The following is a 10,299-nucleotide window of genomic DNA, read 5'->3' on the forward strand; positions in this document are numbered from 1 at the left end:
GGCTCACACCTGTCATACCAGCACTTTGGGAGGCTGAGGCAGAAGGATTGCTTGAGACCAGCAGTTGGAGACCATCGTGGGAAAATAGAAGAGACCCCATCTCTACAAAAAATAAAAATAAAAACTAAATTAGGCATAGTGGCATGTGTCTGTAGTCCTAGCGACCCAGGAGACTAAGGCTGGAGGATTGCTTGAGCCCAAGAATTTGAGGCTGCAATGAGCTATGACCACACCACTGCACTCCAGCCTGAGCAACAGAGTGAGATCCTGAAAATTCGTCTCCAAAGGAAGGCCAATTAGACCAAGAACAGATGAGACTGAGAGTTAGCCTCCAAAGGAAGTCAGAAGACAATTAAGTATTACCTCCAAAATAGAGAAGAAAATGTTAGTATTCTCCTCAGCCAAAATATCTTTTCCACAGGCCACTTGTGGTGGTTTATGCCTATAATCCCAACACTTGGGGAGGCCAAGGCAGAATGATCACTTGAGGTCAGGAATTTGAGACCAGCTTGGGCAATACAGCGAGACTCCATCTCTACAAAAATAAAATAATTAACCAGGCATGGTAGCGTGTACCTGTAGTCCCAGCTACTTGGGAGGCTGAGGAGGGAGGATAACTTGAGCCTAGAAGTTCAAGACTGCAGTGAGCTACACAATCATCCTGTCTCTGTCTCTGTCTCTCTGTCCCCCGCCCCCCTCTCTCTCTCTCTCTCTCTCTCTATATATATATATATATGTGTGTGTGTGTGTGTGTATAACTAAATTTAACATACTAAACAGTATATTAAAATATTTTTTAAAAATATATATGTAGTGTCATGTGGAGTGAGACTATGATGAGTTAAGATTATATAAAACTTATCAGGTAATCACAGAAGGAAGAGCAATACTAAATTACTTCCAAAGCAGTAGAAGAAATACATTGAATGCAGGGAGGAAAAGCTCAGTAAATCTAAAGAAGGCAAGAGAGGAGAGGAAAAAAGAATGTAGAATAAAAATCACAAATAAGAGAATTCATCAATAATACCTAAGTAATTACATAAAATTAATTAATCTAAATGCTTCAAGGAAAAAAACATGGACTAAAAATAAAATCCAGCTATATGCTATTTACAAGAATACACCTAAAACATAAATATATAAACTAAACAGACTTAAAGGCAAAAAATATTACTAGACGTCAACTACTAGAATTTTTGAAGTCACTTTGTAGTGATAGACGGTAAAACTCATAAATTTCTAAAACTCTTATGCACCTAATATCTCAAAATGTATAAAGTAAAATGGATAAAGAGAAAGATAAATCCTCTATGATAATGGAAGATTGTAATGTATTTCTCCCAGTAAGAGAGCTCAGACAACAAATTATGTTAATTACTACATAATTAACACACTTGATGTCATGGACACATACAGGGAATTATGTGTGACTGCAGAATACATATTTTTGAAATGCACACAGAACTTTTATGAATATTAACCACATATTTGATCCAGTCATAAAGCCTCAGCAAATTTCAAAGGACTGATATACAGACCACATTCTCAGACTTGCATGAAGACAGTTCAAAATCAATGACAAAAACAAAACTGGGAGAAAAAACAGACTAGAACATTAGGAAACATATTTTGAAATAACTCATAGGTCAATGAAGAAAACAACAGAAATCAGAAAATACAGTTAAACAAAAATACTACATATCAAAATGTACAGAATACAGGTAAAGCAGTACCTTGAGGAAAATTTACAGCATTTAAGGCTCATGTAAAAGACTAAAAGATTTTTAAACATCCAATTTGAGTCAGAAAACGAACATTAGAATAAACTCAAGAAAAGGACAAGAATGAAAATAAAGGTTAGATATTCATTAAATAGGAAAATAATAAAAAGAATGAAGAAAGCTGAGGTTGGGCCGGGCATGGTGGCTCATGCCTGTAATCACAGCACTTTGGGAGGCCAAGGCGGGCAGATCACGGGGTCAGGAGAACAAGACCATCCTGGCTAACACGGTGAAACCCCATCTCTACTAAAAATACAAAAAAAAATTAGCCGGGCGTGGTGGTGGGCGCCTATAGTCCCAGTTACTCAGGAGGCTGAGGCAGGAGAATGGGGTGAACCCAGGAGGCCGAGCTTGCAGTGAGCCAAGATTGCGCCACTGCACTCCAGCCTGGCTGACAGAGCAAGACTCTGTCTCACAAAAAAAACAAAAACAAAAACAAAAAAGACTTATAAAGACTTATAACTATTTCTTTTTAAAAATCAGTTAAAAGTAGTCCTAACAGGCCGGGTACAGTGACTCATGCCTGTAATCCCAGCACTTTGGGAGGCTGAGGTGGGTGGATCATGAGGTCAAGAGATAGAGACTATCCTGGCCAACATGTTGAAACCCTACCTCTACTAAAAATATAAAAATTAGCTGGGTGTGGTGGCACACACCTGTAGTCTCAGCTACTCAGGAGGCTGAGGCAGGAGAATCACTTGAACCCGAGAGGCGGAGGTTGCAGTGAGCTGTGATCCACTGCACTCCAGCCTGGTGACAGAGCGAGACTCCATCTCAAAAATAGTCCTAACATATACACACAAAATTCTACACAGATGACCAAGGAATAATTCCAATCTTACAGAAACTTTCTCAGAGTAGAGGGAAAGAGAGAATACTCCCAAAATCATTTCTTGAAGCTAACATAACCTGCTCACAAAAACCTGACAAACAGTATGAGAATGGACAGTTACAAACTAATGTCACTTGTAATGGTACAATTCAAAATAAAATATTAATAAATCTAGCAATATAGAAAAATAATCATTATTCCAAAAATGCAAGGTTTATGCTGAGAAAAACTAAACAATATAATTCACCACATTAACAAATTAAAGGAGAATGCTACATAGTTATACTAATATGCAGAAAACACTTCAGATAAAATTCAGCACACATCCATGATATTTAAAAGGAAAAAAAAAAAAAGGCCGGGCACAGTGGCTCTTGCCTGTAATCCCAGCACTTTGGGAGGCTGAGGCAGGCGGATCACTTGAGGTCAGGAGTTCGAGACCAGCCTGGCCAACATGGTGAAACCCCATCTCTACTAAAAATACAAAAATTAACTGGGCATGGTGATGGGCACCTGTAATCCCAGCTATTTGAGAGGCTGAGGCAGGAGAATCACTTGAACCTAGGAGGTGGAGGTTGCAGTAAGCCAAGATGGCACCACTGCATTCCAGCCTGGGCAACAGAGTGAGACTCTGTCTCAAAAAAATAAAAATAAATAAATAAAATAAAAAGGTTTAGCAACAGGAATGGAAGAAAATTTCCATAATCTGATGTCTACACACATACACACACACACTTTTCCTGCGAGACAGGGAGCAAAAAGAGATGCCCACTTTCCCTCTTTATATTCAACATTGTACTCAGAGCCAATGCAATAAGGCAAGAAAAATATTTATATAAAGTATGAGAATTGGTAAAATTATCACTGTTCACTGATGATATGACCTAAAAAATCCAAAAGAATTCTGCAGATAAGTCAATGGATATATAAAAATCAATTACATTTTTATATACTAGCAACAAACTATCAGAGAATATAACTTAAAATTGTCATTCATCTACAGCAGCATTATAAATCATCAGGTTCCAAAGATGTATCTAACAAAACATATATGAGACCTCTAAAGGGAAAACTGTAATACTTTTTTTGAGAGATACTAAAGAAAGCTCTAGATGGAGAATTATACCATATTCATGGTTGGGAAGACTTACAAAGGTATACATTCTTCTCAGTTGAGGACAGATAAAATCAATTCCAGTGGAACCCCTATAGGTTTTCTCATGGAGCTTGATGATTATAAAATGTACACGAAAATGCTAAGACCTAACAGTAGTCAAGACACTATCAAAGTGGAAAAGTAGCCAGGTGCGGTGGCTCATGCCTGTAATCCCAGCACTTTGGGAGGCCAAGGCAGGTGGATAGCCTGAGGTCAGGAGTTCGAGACCAGTCTGGTCAACATGGTGAAACCCCATCTCTATTAAAAATACAAAAAAATTAGCCAGGTGTGGTGGTGCATGCCTGTAATCCCAGCTACTCAGGAGGCTGAGGCAGGAGAATCACTTGAACCCAGGAGGCAGAGGTTGCATTGAGCCAAGATCATGCCACTGTACTCCAGCCTGGGCAACAGAATAAGACTCTATCTCAAAAAATAATTAAAAAAAAAAAAAAAATCTAGGCCAGGCACGGTGGCTCAAGCCTGTAATCCCAGCACTTTGGGAGGCCGAGATGGGTGGATCATGAGGTCAGGAGATTGAGACCATCCTGGCTAACACGGTGAAACCCCGTCTCTACTAAAAAATACAAAAAACTAGCCAGGCAAGGTGGCGGGCACCTGTAGTCCCAGCTACTCCGGAGGCTGAGGCAGGAGAATGGCGTGAATCCAGGAGGCGGAGCTTGCAGTGAGCTGAGATGGCGCCACTGCACTCCAGCCTGGGCAACAGAACGAGACTCCGTCTCAAAAAAAAAAAAAAAAAAAAAATCTATACAGATGGTCCTCAACTTACAGTAAGGTTATGTTCCAATAAACCCATAAATCAAAAATATCATAAGTTAAAAATGCATTTCATACTCCTACTGAACATCATAGCTTAGCCTAGCCTACCTTAAATGAGCTCAGAACACTGACCTTAGCCTACAGTTGAGTAAAATCATCTAACACATAGCCTGTTTTTATAATAGAATGTTGAATATTGAACACTGTACATTATAGAGTATCAAATGTTTACTCTTGTGGCTGACAGCTGCAGCATGCGGCCACTGCCTGGCACCACAATATCTTACAGAATATTGCTAGCCTGGAGAAATATGAAAATTCAAAATTCAAGGTGCGGCTTCTACTGGTTATTGCTTTCACAACATCATAAAGTCAAAAAAAATCATAAGTCTAAACCATCATTAAGGTAGGGACCATCTGTATATGAAAGAAAACTATAAAGGCTTTAGAAGATAATACAAAACATCTTCATGACCTCAGGGTAGAGAAGGATTTCTTATTTTTGTTTTGTTTTTTGAGATGGAGTTTCGCTCCTGTCTCCCAGGCTGGAGTGCAATGGTGCAATCTTGGCTCACCGCAACCTCTACCTCCCAGGTTCAAGCAGTTCTTCTGCCTCAGCCTCCTGAGTAGCTGGATTATAGGCGCCCACTATCACGCCCGGCTAATTTTTGTATTTTTAGTGAGGACGGGGTTTCACCACGTTGGCCAGGCTGGTCTCAAACTCCTGACCTCAGGTGATCCGCCCACCTCAGCCTCCCAAAGTGCTGGGATTACAGGCGTGAGCCACCACACCCGGCCAAGAAGTATTTCTTAAACAAGTTATAATAAAACTATAAATAAAAGACTGATAAATTATAATTCTACATTTTTAATTAAGGACTCCTAGTCCTCAAAAACTCTGTAAAAAGAGAATAAAAAAGAAGGCATACCAGAGAACAGAAGAGATCTATAACACAGATAACTTATAAAGAACTTGTCTCCAGAATATACAAAATTCAAATCAGAAAATGATAAAATAGAAAAATGGGCCCAAATCTTGAGCAAACGCTTCATCACAGAAACCTAAATGGTCAATAAGGCCAGGCACAATGGCTCACACCTGTAATCCCAGCACTTTGGGAGGCTGAGGCAAGTGGATCGCTTGTGTCCAGGAGTTAAAGACCAGCCAGGGCAACACAGCAAAACCCTGTCTCTACTAAAAATACAAATATTAGCCAGACATTGTGGCACATGAGCCAGGGTGACATAGCAAAACCCTGTCTCTACTAAAAATACAAAAATTAGCCAGGCATTGTGGCACATGCCTGTAGTCCTAACTACTTGGGAGACAGGCAAGAGGACTCCTTGAGCCCAGGAGGTGGAGGTTGCAGCGTGCTGTGATCGTGCCACTGCACTCCAGCCTGGGCGACAGAGCAAGACCCTGTCTCACAAAAAAAAACAAAAACAAAAAAGACTTATAAATATTTCTTTTTAAAAATCAGTTAAAAGTAGTCCTAACAGGCCGGGTACAGTGACTCATGCCTGTAATCCCAGCACTTTGGGAGGCTGAGGTGGGTGGATCACGAGGTCAAGAGATAGAGACTATCCTGGCCAACATGTTGAAACCCTACCTCTACTAAAAATATAAAAATTAGCTGGGTGTGGTGGCACACACCTGTAGTCTCAGCTACTCAGGAGGCTGAGGCAGGAGAATCACTTGAACCCGAGAGGGTTCCATAAAACCAGTCTCTGGTACCAAAAATGTTGGGGACAGCTGTCCCAGGAAGAAAGTCCTGCATACATGCAACAGGAGACATAAACTAAACAATGCAGTTGCCAGTCTCAAAGGAATGCATTTAAAATTGTATTATGTTCAATTGCAGGTGTAATTCATTCATTTTCATTACTGTCTAGTATTCGGCAGTGATGTGGCAACCTAAATAACAAAGAGGCTCTCTAAAAGACAAGACATATATACATAAATTTGCAATGCTTTGTTCCCAAATAAGTATATTTTCTTTTGAGAACCTCTCTTTATTGTTATTTAGGTTAACAACCAGAATACTACACAGTAGTGAAAATGAATAAATTACAGTTACATCCAACAACATGGATGAGTTTCTGGAGCACAATGTTGAAAAAAAAACAAAACTGCAAAACAATAAATAAAACGTTATGTCCATCTAAGTTCAAAAACAAAACAAAATAAAACAGTCAGGGCAAAATAAAACAGGAATACACAGAGCTCATACAAATATAATGAAGAGTAAAGAAACACAATTATAAAATGAAACACTCTAAGAGTAATAAACACAATTCAGGATGATGGTGACCTTTGAGCAGGGGGACAAGGGGTCCAGGAAGGACACACAGGGATTTATAAAATAACGAACCAGGTGATGGTTGTTCGATGTATATTTTTTTCTGCTTTACAATTCTTTTTTTTTTTTTTTAAAGACAAAATCTCACTCTGTCACCCAGGCTAGAGTACAGCGGCACGATCACAGCTCATTGCAGCCTCCACCTCCCGGGCTCAAGCGATTCTCCCACCTCAGCCTCAGCACAAACCCAGCTAACTTTTGTATTTAATGTAGAGACGACGTCTTGCCATGTTGCCCAGGCTCGTCTCGAACTCCTGGGCTCAAGCAATCTGCCCACCTTGACCTCCCACAGTGCTGGAATTACAGGCGTGAGCCACCGCGCCCGGCCACTTTACAAATATTGTATACAGTATTCTTTCATAGCTACTCAATGTCTAATTGAAAAATAAAAACAGCAGCATAAAGGAGAAAACTATGTATTTTTTTATAGAAGGTGTAAAGGCATTTGACAAAATCAGCCAGTTTCCAGCGGGCACAACTCACATTTCATTATGTGTGACTGGTGCCCCCTGGCGCCCGACTCAGGCAGGACTGGCAACTACCGGTGAGTCCCAGCAGCCCCAAGAGAAACTAAAGGAAACCCCAATATTTTCAAAGCCACTTGCTGAAACTCTCACTGCTCAACTCTCACATGTGGATTTCCACCCATATCAGAAACAAGCCTGGGATCATTACTCAACATTGTTTCAGAGGTTCTAACTAAAGCAAACTGACAAAATAAATTGGTATACCCTGCAAATTTGTATCTATAAAAAACAGGCTTATTAAAACTACCAGAATTCCTAAGATAGAAAGTGAATTATATTAAATATTAGCTTTTCTTCATATTAATAATCAGTGAGCTGACAGATGGGAAAAAGTATTTCATCACAATAGACAAAAACCATAAAACACTTAGGAATAAATTTAACCAGAAAGTTATAGAACCCGTATAAAGAATGTATAAAATCTTATTGGAGGACCTAAAAGAAGTCTTGAGTAAATGGAAAGCCATTTTTTATCCTCTGGGGGAGGATTAATATCATAAAAATGTCAATGCTCCCAAAACTTACATTTAAATTTAATGCAATTATAATTTAAATCCCAATGGAACACTTCCTTTTAGGCAGGGATGGGAGAGAACTGGATAGTGCGATTAAATATTTCATGTGAGAGAATAAAGTCTAAGATTGGAAAATCATTTTTTAACAAGTGAGGGAGACGATCTATTTAGATGCTGATGACGCCCAAAATTAGTTTCAGCCAGAACCTCACCCCTCACATCACACTCACTTGTGCAACTGACCACAGATGTCTCCACTGGTGTCTAAGGGGCATCTCAAACGCAACAAGTCCACACCTGTTGGTTCATTTAATAAGAGGCTCATTTAATAAGTGGGGCTGGAATAAGTTAATTTCCACCTGGGGGCAGGGGAAGCTTGACTCTTGTCTTACAGCTTATACAAAATATATTCCATAAGGACTACAGGTTGTCCAGTAAAAAAATAAAAAATAAACATTGCAATAAAATGTAAGAGAATATCGGGGGAAGGGGAGAAGAGAGAAGGGGATGGATTTCCCTAAGCATGATAGGAATCCCCAAAATCTTAAAACATTTACCTTTCAACAAACACCATAAACCAAGCCAAGGACAAACGCATAGAAAACAGACAAATGTTAAGTCCAAGAGGCTTCAGGTGCTCGGCCTCAGGTCCAAAGGCAGGCACACCCTTCCCGGCAAAAGGAAAAACACGCAGCTTCCTTTCCTAGTGTTCTTCCTTGCAAAGATAAAAGCGCCAACCCTAAGGACATCTGTTCAACGAATGTTTTCCCTAGTGACTCCCCAAAAGTTGGAAAACAACCGGGGAGGAGATTTCATCTGCACTTTGACTTAATTAATGCTCAGCAGCTTGCAGGAAAAAAAAAATCCTCGCTTTTCTGCTTAGGGTGTGAGTGGGCCCTTGATCTCCTTGTAACTCCAGCTACTAGAGAGTCTGAGGCAGGAGAATTGCTTGAACCCTGGAGGCGGAGGATGCAGTGAGACGAGATGGCGCCACTGCACTCCATCCTAGGTGACAGAGCGAGACTGTCTCAAAAAAAAAAAAAAAAAAGGAGAATCCCTGGAAGCATTTACCTAAAAGATGCGAGGAAACCCCCAAAGGCCGCACGCACCTGCAGCAAACCCTGAGCGCCGCCGCAAGCTCGCGAGGCTTCCAAAGCGCATGCGCAGGTCACTGTGCACGTGCGGCGCGCCAGCAAAACCGCGCAGGCGCCGTGTCGCTTCCATCTGGAGCGTGCGGCGGGGTTGGGGACGCCCTCCACAGTTCATAACCGTTGACTGGTTATGAACCGTTCATAATGGGCGTTCATAACCACGCCGTGTTAGACTGAGCATGACCAGTCTACAGACCCGCGAAGCCTCTACAGAGATGGCCAAGTGCTGGGTCCTGGCTGCGTCCTCTAGGCCAGGTGAGAATTTACAACCCACCCTCGGCCACGTGTTGTGCTGTGGTCGCTGATAATTAAGCATGAGGAACTCAAAAACTCTGAACCTTCTGACAGATTCCCCCTGCCCACTGCTGTGCGCCAAACCCAGCGGGACAGATTGGTTTACATGGTGGAGCATTGGGGACGACCCAGAGCTTTCAATAAGGAAAGAAATGATGTGGGGAGGGACAGTAAATCAAAGTAGGGGATTAGGCCGGGCGCGGTGGCTCCCAGCCCTTTGGGAGGCTGAGGCAGATGGATTTCAAGACCAGGAGTTCAAGACCAGCCTGGCCAACATGGCGAAACCCTGTCTCTACTAAAAATACGAAAATTAGCCAGGTGTGGTAGCGCACGCCTGTATTCAAGCTACTAGAGAGTCTGAGGCAGGAGAATTGCTTAAACCCTGGAGGCGGAGGTTGCATTGAGGCGAGATGGCGCCACTGCACTCCAGTCTGGGTGACAGAGCGAGACTGTCTTAAAAAAAAAAAAAAAAAAGTAGGGGATTAGAGCTTGCCACGGCTTCCCCAGAAACCTGCAGTTACTGGGACAGGAAGCGGCCTGGGAGAATCCCTGGAAGCATCTCAATAGAATCCAGAGGGGACAAGAAAAGAGGAGGGATAACGTCTGTCACATCCTTCCCTTCTTATTGATCCAAGTTTGCCCTAGTGGTGTGAACCCCCCTTACCTTCCAGGCCTTGGTGGGCAGCTGCTGACATGTCCAGAGCCCCAGGAAGTGCTGATGGCACCTGCGGTTCAGGCTCCATGGAAGCCCAGCCCTCCTCCATCCTTCAGGGACACTGAAACTGGCCAAAAGGTTAGGCCATGAGGATAGCTGGTGAGTAAGCACTTTACCCCCACATCGGACAAGAGTAAGCAGCTGAAGGCCTACAGGTAGCAGGTAGGTGCCAGTGAATCTTGGAAGCAAAG

The 10,299-nt window shown here is 41.8% G+C and overlaps 1 long non-coding RNA gene across 1 annotated transcript; it reads right to left on the reverse strand.

Annotated features, from left to right (window-relative positions):
• Positions 1 to 65: 65 nt before the first annotated feature.
• Positions 66 to 10,188, reverse strand: LOC115892654. The gene is made up of 3 exons (XR_004052527.1): positions 10,058 to 10,188; positions 8,179 to 8,245; positions 66 to 102 (listed from the first exon to the last, which is right to left on the reverse strand). It is a non-coding gene; the product is annotated as an uncharacterized LOC115892654 (long non-coding RNA).
• Positions 10,189 to 10,299: the final 111 nt, after the last annotated feature.

The sequence above is a fragment of the Rhinopithecus roxellana genome, chromosome 13 (genome assembly GCF_007565055.1).
Source record: "Rhinopithecus roxellana isolate Shanxi Qingling chromosome 13, ASM756505v1, whole genome shotgun sequence".
Classification (NCBI taxonomy): Eukaryota; Metazoa; Chordata; class Mammalia; order Primates; family Cercopithecidae; genus Rhinopithecus; species Rhinopithecus roxellana.